The sequence below is a fragment of the Aegilops tauschii genome, chromosome 3, assembly GCF_002575655.3.
Source record: "Aegilops tauschii subsp. strangulata cultivar AL8/78 chromosome 3, Aet v6.0, whole genome shotgun sequence".
NCBI classification, from domain to species: domain Eukaryota; kingdom Viridiplantae; phylum Streptophyta; class Magnoliopsida; order Poales; family Poaceae; genus Aegilops; species Aegilops tauschii.
Window position 1 is genome coordinate 560,892,471 of NC_053037.3, and position 9,104 is coordinate 560,901,574.

Below are 9,104 nucleotides of genomic sequence, written 5' to 3' on the forward strand. Positions count from 1 at the left end.
TACACTGTTCATTGCGGGCCAGATTCACCACGGGTCGTTAATGGGCCAAGAGTTACAAATGGCCTCGTATGGGTCGAAAGACATCATGGGCCATACATGGGCCGGAAGTTACAATGGGCTGGAATCATATTGGAAGGCCCAGATGAAGCTACTGGGCTTAATTCGGAGAGGCCGTAACGGGCCGTGAGTTAGCGGGCCGTAAATGGGCTATATACGAACAGGCCGTTAACAGGCTTTCCGTGGGCTGGGCCATTACCTTTTGGCCAAGTCAAATGGGTCGTCCTTTTCACCGGAATGGGCCTCTGTTGGGCCGTGCCACGTGTCGACGTATCATAGGCGCCTCCTGTCCAATGAATGGATGACATCTGTCCCAACGGTGAGCCAACACGTGTTTCCTCCGGCCAATGAGAATTTTACACGTGGAAAATCCTCATTGGTCCGGGCTGTTAGCGGGTAATCGAATCCAAAACCGGACTCGATAGTTTAACGGCGTCCCGTTACGGTGGATGCCGCGTGTCGGTCACCTTGACGAAAGCACTTCCATGACGCGTGATTTATCGTCATGGAAGTGGACACTTCCGTGATGATAATTTTGGTAATGTCATGGAACACTTCTACGACAGCACAGGTATGACTATCTTGATTCTGTCATAAATTTGTCATGGATGTACATGCATGACAGAAAACGTGACCTATTATGACAAACACGTATCATCACGGAAGTTTATTTTTTTGTAGTGACGAAGGCGGAGGCAAAAGAAGCACGAGAAGACGGCGTCAATCTGCTGGAAGAGAGCCGGCTATTGGCACTCAGTCGGTCCGCCATCTACCAGCAGAGCATGCGCCGCTACCACAGTCGGAAGGTCAAGCCAAGATCCTTCCAAGAGGGAGACCTTGTGCTCCGGCTGATCCAGCGAACAGCCGGCCAGCACAAGCTCTCGTCCCCTTGGGAAGGCCCCTTCATCATCAGCAAAGCTTTGGGCAACGACTCCTACTACCTCATCGATGCATAGACGCCCAAAGCGCGCAAGAGAGACGACTCTGGCAAAGAATCGGAGCGCCCATGGAATGCAAATCTCCTCCGAAGATTTTACAGTGGATGCAGTATGTACCACGCTACCTTTCTATTAAGCGCTAAGACATCGGGACCCTCGAGGAGCACTCGGGGGCTACCCTTTTTATCTATATGATAAGTTATATTCCTACGAAAATGTGTTATTTTTCTCCTTTGCCCGGCACCGGGTCCGTCCAGTCGGCCCGAGGGCTTGCCGCCTTGTACTATGTTGATGCTACCTGCAGTCGGACAATTAGTGTGCCGACATCTAGGCCCTCTCTTGCCTTAAGCCGCAGCTCGCAGAGCGACTGTCCGGCTGGCAAGAGCTAAATGCAGGAAATGGTGTCCACACGAAAAATGGCTAAGGAAAAAAGCATCTGCATAGGCCAAGCCGGCTCCTAGCCTTACCGCCCGGCTGCTAGGCAGCTCATACGTCCATTTTGCATCATGCTTTTATATCGATATTTATTGCATTATGGGCTGTTATTACACATTATGTCACAATACTTATGCCTATTCTCTCTTATTTTACAAGGTTTACATGAAGAGGGAGAATGCCGGCAGCTGGGATTCTGGGCTGGAAAAGGAGCAAATATTAGAGACCTATTCTGCACAGCTCCAAAAGTCATGAAACTTCACGGAAGTCATTTTTGGAATTAATAAAAAATACTGAGTGAAGAAACTACCAGAGGGGGGCCACACCCTGGCCACGAGGGTGGGAGGCGTGCCCTACCCCCTGGGCGCGCCCCCTGCCTCGTGGGCCCCCTGGCAGGCCTTCGGTGCCCATCTTTTGCTATATGAAGTCTTTCGTCCGAGAAAAAATCATAAGCAAGCTTTCGGGAAGAAACTCCGCCGCCACGAGGCGGAACCAATCTAGGGCTCCGGCGGAGCTGTTCTGCCGGGGAAACTTCCCTCCGGGAGGGGGAAATCATCGCCATCGTCATCACCAACGATCCTCTCATCGGGAGGGGGCCAATCTTCATCAACATCTTCACCAGCACTATCTCCTCTCAAACCCTAGTTCATCTCTTGTATCCAATCTTTGTCCCAAAGCCTCGGATTGGTACCTGTGGGTTGCTAGTAGTGTTGATTACTCCTTGTAGTTGATGCTAGTTGGTTTAATTGGTGGAAGATCATATGTTCAGATCCATTATGCATAATATACCCCTCTGATTATGAACATGAATATGATTTGTGAGTAGTTACGTTTGTTCCTGAGGACATGGGAGAAGTCTTGTTATTAGTAGTCATGTGAATTTGGTATTCATTTGATATTTTGATGAGATGTATGTTGCCTTTCCTCTAGTGGTGTTATGTGAACGTCGACCACCTGACACTTCACCATTATTTGGGCCTAGAGGAGGGAATTGGGAAGTAATAAGTAGATGATGGGTTGCTAGAGTGACAGAAGCTTAAACCCTAGTTTATGCGTTGCTTCGTAAGGGGCTGATTTGGATCCATATGTTTCATGCTATGGTTAGGTTTACCTTAATACTTCTTTTGTAGTTGCGGATGCTTGCAATAGAAGTTAAACATAAGTGGGATGCTTGTCCAAGTAAGGACAGCACCCAAGCACCGGTCCACCCACATACCAAATTATCAAAGTAACGAACGTGAATCATATGAGCGTGATGAAAACTAGCTTGACGATAATTCCCATGTGTCCTCGGGAGCGCTTTTCTCTATATAAGAGTTTGTCCAGTCTTGTCCTTTGCTATAAAAAGGATTGGCCATCTTGCTGCACTTTATTTACACTTGTTACTTGTTACCCGTTACAAATTACCTTATCACAAAACTATCTGTTACCTATAATTTCAGTGCTTGCAGAGAATACCTTGCTAAAAACCGCTTGTCATTTCCTTCTACTCCTCGTTGGGTTCGACACTCTTACTTATCAAAAGGACTACAATAGATCCCCTATACTTGTGGGTCATCAAGACTCTTTTCTGGCGCCATTGCCGGGGAGTGAAGCGCCTTTGGTAAGTGGAATTTGGTAAGGAAAAATTTGTATAGTGTGTTGAAATTTACTGTCACTTGCTACTATGGGAAGGAATCCTTTGAGGGGCTTGTTCGGGGTATCTTCACCCCGACCAGTAGAGAAAATAGTTGCTCCTCAACCTACTGAAATTTTTTTCTTTTAAATTCCTTCGGGTATGATAGAACAACTGCTAGCTAATCCTTTTACAGGAGATGGAACATTGCATCCCGATTTACACTTAATCTATGTGGATGAAGTTTGTGGATTATTTAAGCTTGCAGGTATGCCCGATGATGTTATCAACAAGAAGGTCTTCCCTTTATCTTTGAAGGGAGATGCATTGACATGGTATAGGTTATGTGATGATATGGGATCATGGAACTACAAACAATTGAAATTGGAATTTCATCAGAAGTTTTGTCTTATGCATCTTGTTCATCGTGATCGTAATTATATATATATAATTTTTGGCCTCGCGAAGGAGAAAGCATCGCTCAAGCTTGGGGGAGGCTTAAGTCAATGTTATATTCATGCCCCAATCATGAGCTCTCAAGAGAAATGATTATTCAGAATTTTTATGCTCGGCTTTCTCGTAATAATCAGTCCATGCTCGATACTTCTTGTACTGGCTCATTTATGATGAAGACTATTGAATTCAAATGGGATTTATTGGAAAGAATTAAACGCAACTCTGAAGATTGGGACCTCGAGAAGGTAAAGAGTCAGGTATAACACCTAAGTTTGATTGTGTTAAATCTTTTATGGATACCGATGTTTTCCGTGAATTTAGCACTAAATATGGACTTGACTCTGAGATAGTAGCTTCTTTCTGTGAATCCTTTGCTACTCATGTTGATCTCCCTAAGGAGAAGTGGTTTAAATATAATCCTCCCATAGAAGTAAAATTAGTTGCACCTATTAAAGTTGAAGAAAAGACTATCACTTATAATGATCCTATTGTTCATGTGGCTTATGTTGAGAAACCACCTTTCCCTGTTAGAATAAAGGATCATGCTAAAGCTTCAACTGTAGTCAACAAAAGTAATATTAGGACACATAAACCCTCTGAGCAAGTTAAAGTTGAACCTAATATTGCTATGGTTAAAGATCTCTTGGCTGGTAATATCGATGGGCATGTTATTTATTTCTGTGAAGAAACTGCTAGAATTGCTAAGCCTGGTGCTAAAGATAAACATAGACCTGTTGTAGGCATGCCTGATATCTTTGTTAAAATAGGAGATCATTGTTATCATGGCTTATGTGATATGAGTGCTAGTGCTAGTGCAATACGTCATTCCTTATACAAAGAAATTATGCATGATATTGCACCTGCCGAGATAGAAGAAATTGATGTTACAATTAAGCTTGCCAATAGAGATACTATTTCACCGATTGGGATTGTTAGAGATGTTGAAGTCTTGTGTGGGAAGGTTAAATATCCTGCTGATTTTCTTGTTCTTGGTTCCCCACAAGATAGCTTTTGTCCCATTATATTTGGTAGACCCTTCTTGAATACTGTCAATGTTAAGATAGACTGCGAAAAGGATGTTGTTACTATTGGTTTGGGTGATATGTCTCAGGAGTTTAAATTTTTCCAAATTTCGTAGACAACCCCGTGATGAGGAATTGCCTAGTAAGGATGAAATTATTGGTCTTGCTTCTATTGTCGTGCCTCCTAATGATCCTTTAGAACAATATTTGCTTGATCATGAAAATGATATGTTTATGAATGAAAGAAGGGAAATAGATGAAGTATTCTTTAAACAGGGACCTATTCTGAAACACAACTTGCCTGTTGAAATCCTGGGGGATCCTCCTCCACCCAAGGGTGATCCCATGTTTGAGCTTAAACCATTGCCTGATACTCTTAAATATGCTTATCTTGATGAAAAGAAGATATATCCTGTTATTATTAGTGCTAACCTTTCAGAGCATGAAGAAGAGAAATTATTGAAATCTCTGAAGAAGCACCGTGCTGCTATTGGATATACTCTTGATGATCTTAAGGGCATTAGTCCCACTCTGTGTCAACACAAAATAAATTTGGAGAAAGACGCCAAACCAGTTATTGATCATCAACGACGGCTAAATCCTAAGATGAAAGAAGTGGTAAGAAAGGAAATATTAAAGCTCCTTGAGGCAGGTATAATTCATCTTGTTGCTGATAGTCAGTGGGTAAGTCCTGTTCATTGTGTCCCTAAGAAGGGAGGTATTCCTGTCGTTCCTAATGATAAAGATGAACTGATTCCACAAAGAATTATTACAGGTTATAGGATGGTAATTAATTTTTGCAAATTAAATAAAGCTACTAAAAAATATCATTACCCTTTGCCTTTCATTGATCAAATGCTAGAAAGATTATCCAAACATACACATTTTTGCTTTCTAGATGGTTACTCTGGTTTCTCTCAAATACCTGTGCCAGCTGATGATCAAGAGAAGACCACTTTTACTTGCCCTTTCGGTACCTTTGCTTATAGACGTATGCCTTTTGGTTTATGTAATGCACCTGCTACCTTTCAAAGATGCATGATGGCTATATTCTCTGATTTTTGCGAAAAGATTTGTGAGGTTTTCATGGATGATTTCTCCGTTTATGGATCCTCTTTTGATGATTGCGTGAGCAACCTTGATCGAGTTTTGCAGAGATGTGAAGAAACTAACCTTGTCTTGAACTAGGAAAATGCCACTTTATGGTTAATGAAGGCATTGTCTTGGGGCATAAAATTTCTGAAAGAGGTATTGAAGTTGATAAAGCTAAAGTTGATGCTATTGAAAAGATGTCGTGTCCCAAGGACATCAAAGGTATAAGAAGTTTCCTTGGTCATGCCGGTTTTATAGGAGGTTCATTAAGGACTTCTCAAAAATTTCTCGGCCTCTGACTAACCTATTACAAAAAGATATCCCTTTTGTCTTTGATGATGATTGTGTGGAAGCATTTGAAATACTTAAGAAAGCATTAATTTCTGCACCTATTATTCAGCCACCTGATTGGAATTTACCCTTTGAAATTATGTGTGATGCTAGTGATTATACTGTAGGTGATGTTCTAGGACAAAGAGTTGATAAGAAATTAAATGTTATTCAATATGCTAGTAAAACTCTAGACAGTGCTCAGAGAAATTATGCTACTACTAAAAAGGAATTCTTAGCAGTTGTATTTGCTTGTCATAAGTTCAGACCTTATATTGTTGATTCTAAAGTAACTATTCACACTGATCATGCTGCTATTAAATATCTTATGGAAAAGAAAGATGTTAAGCCTAGACTTATTAGATGGGTGCTCTTGGTACAAGAATTTGATTTGCATATTATTGATAGAAAGGGAGCTGAGAACCCCGTTGCAGACAACTTGTCTAGGTTAGAGAATGTTCTTGATGACCCACTACCTATTGATGATAGCTTTCCTGATGAACAATTAGCTGTCTTAAATGCTTCTCGTACTGCTCCATGGTATGCTGATTATGCTAATTACATTGTTGCTAAATTTATACCACCTAGTTTCACATACCAGCAAAAGAAAAAAAATCTATGATTTAAGACACTACTTCTGGGATGACCCACATCTTTATAAAGAAGGAGTAGATGGTGTTATTTTACTTTGTATACCTGAGCATGAACAGGAACAGATCCTACGCAAGTGTCACTCCGAAGCTTATGGAGGACACCATGCTGGAGATAGAACTGCGCATAAGGTATTGCAATCCGGTTTTTATTGGCCTACTCTCTTCAAGGATGCCCGTAAGTTTGTCTTATCTTGTGATGAATGCCAAAGAATTGGTAACATTAGTAGACGTCAGGAAATGCCTATGAATTATTCACTTGTTATTGAACCATTTGATGTTTGGGGCTTTGATTATATGGGACCGTTTCCTTCCTCTAATGGGTATACACATATTTTAGTTGCTGTTGATTACGTTACTAAGTGGGTAGAAGCTATTCCAACTAGTAGTGTTGATCATAACACCTCTATTAAGATGCTTAAAGAATTTATTTTTCCGAGGTTTGGAGTCCCTAGATATTTAATGACTGATGGTGGTTCACATTTTATTCATGGTGCTTTTCGTAAAATGCTTGCTAAGTATGATGTTAATCATAGAATTGCATCTCCTTATCACCCACACTCTAGTGGTCAAGTAGAATTGAGTAATAGAGAGCTCAAATTAATTTTGCAAAAGACTGTTAATAGATCTAGAAAAAATTGGTCCAAGAAACTTGATGATGCATTATGGGCCTATAGAACTGCATATAAAAATCCTATGGGTATGTCTCCGTATAAAATGGTTTACGGAAAAGCATGTCATTTACCTCTCGAACTAGAACATAAGGCATATTGGGATATTAAAGAGCTCAATTATGATTTCAAACTTGCCGGTGAGAAGAGGTTATTTGACATTAGCTCACTTGATGAATGGAGAACCCAAGCCTATGAGAATGCCAAACTGTTTAAAGAAAAAGTTAAAAGATGGCATGACAAAAGGATACAAAAGCGTGATTTTAATGTAGGTGACTATGTGTTGCTATTCAACTCTCGTTTAAGATTTTTTGCAGGAAAACTTCTTCCTAAATGGGAAGGCCCTTACGTTATCGAGGAGGTCTATCGTTCCAGTGCCATAAAAATCAACAACTTCGAAGGCACAAATCCAAAGGTGGTGAATGGCCAAAGAATCAAACATTATATCTCAGGTAATCCCATAAATGTTGAAACTAATATTATTGAAACCGTAACCCCGGAGGAATACATAAGGAACACTTTCCAGAACGTTTCAGACTCCGAAAAGGAATAGGTATGTGGTACGGTAAGTAAACCGACTCCAAAACATTTCTAATAGCAATTTTTCTCCGTTTTGGAATATTTAAGCAAATAGGAAAATAAGAAGTAGTCCGGGAAGGACACTAGGCTTCCACGAGGGTGGAGGGCGCGCCCTACCCCCCTGGGTGCGCCCCCTGCCTCGTGGGCACCTCGTGTGCTCTCCGGACTCTGTTTTCTTGCACGATACTTCTTTTGGTCGGTAAAAATTCATTATGTAATCCCCCGAAGGTTTTGACTCCCGTATCACGCAATTATCCTCTGTTCTCGTTTCGAGTTGTTTTTCTGACAGATCTAGATCCCCATGACGTCTCCAAGTGCCCCCAAGGACAAGTTCTTCGAGAAGGTCATCAACCCCTACCTCGCGGAGGTGCTGCAACACCCTCAAACCATTGAGATGCGTGATGGGTTGCTGCACATCCGCGATGTTGAGGGACCAAGGAGGACAGGAAGCGTGGAGACGAGGCTCGAAGCAATGGAGCAACAAGTTTTCAAGTGTCAGGGTATGGTGGAACGCGGACTCAACGCCAACCACATGATGATCGCGGAATTCACCAACAACCACAAGCTGGATGCCAAGAACATTGGGGAGACCATCTTCAAGCTTCACGAGAAGATTGAGCATCTCCAAGCCCAAATCTATGACCTGCAAAACCAGAACTGTGAGTATGAATATAGATTCAAGAGGATGAGTTTGGCTGCTGATTTGAGGATCCCGGAGACTCGATCATCCTTCTATGATGGTGAGCCGATGCCTTGGAAGATGGACGACAAGCCTACATCATCAACAACTCCACCATCCTCTTTACCAGCAAGGGAGACATAATCACATGGGTATGGGCACTCCCCTTGGCAACTGCCAAGCTTGGGGGAGGTGCCCCGGTATCGTATCACCATCACACTCCTATCTGTACCTTTTTTTTAGTTTGATCCTTTTGGTAATATCTTGATCTAGTAAGAATTAAGTTTTAGTATGATCTAGCTGTGAGTTTTGCTTTATGATCCCTCTATGTAATCGAGTCCGTGAGATATATAATAAAGATTAGTGTTGAGTCAAGGGCTTGATTATTTTGCTATGATCTTGAGGGAATAAAAGAAAAGAGAAAGAATAAAAAGAAATAAAGAGATCATATTGATCTTATGGAGAGTAATGACTTCACATATAGAGAGTATGATGATTAAAAGTTGTTGAGAGTTGACAAACATAGTTTTGGTCATCGTTGCAATTAATAGGAAGTAATAAAGAAAGAGAGGTTTCACAT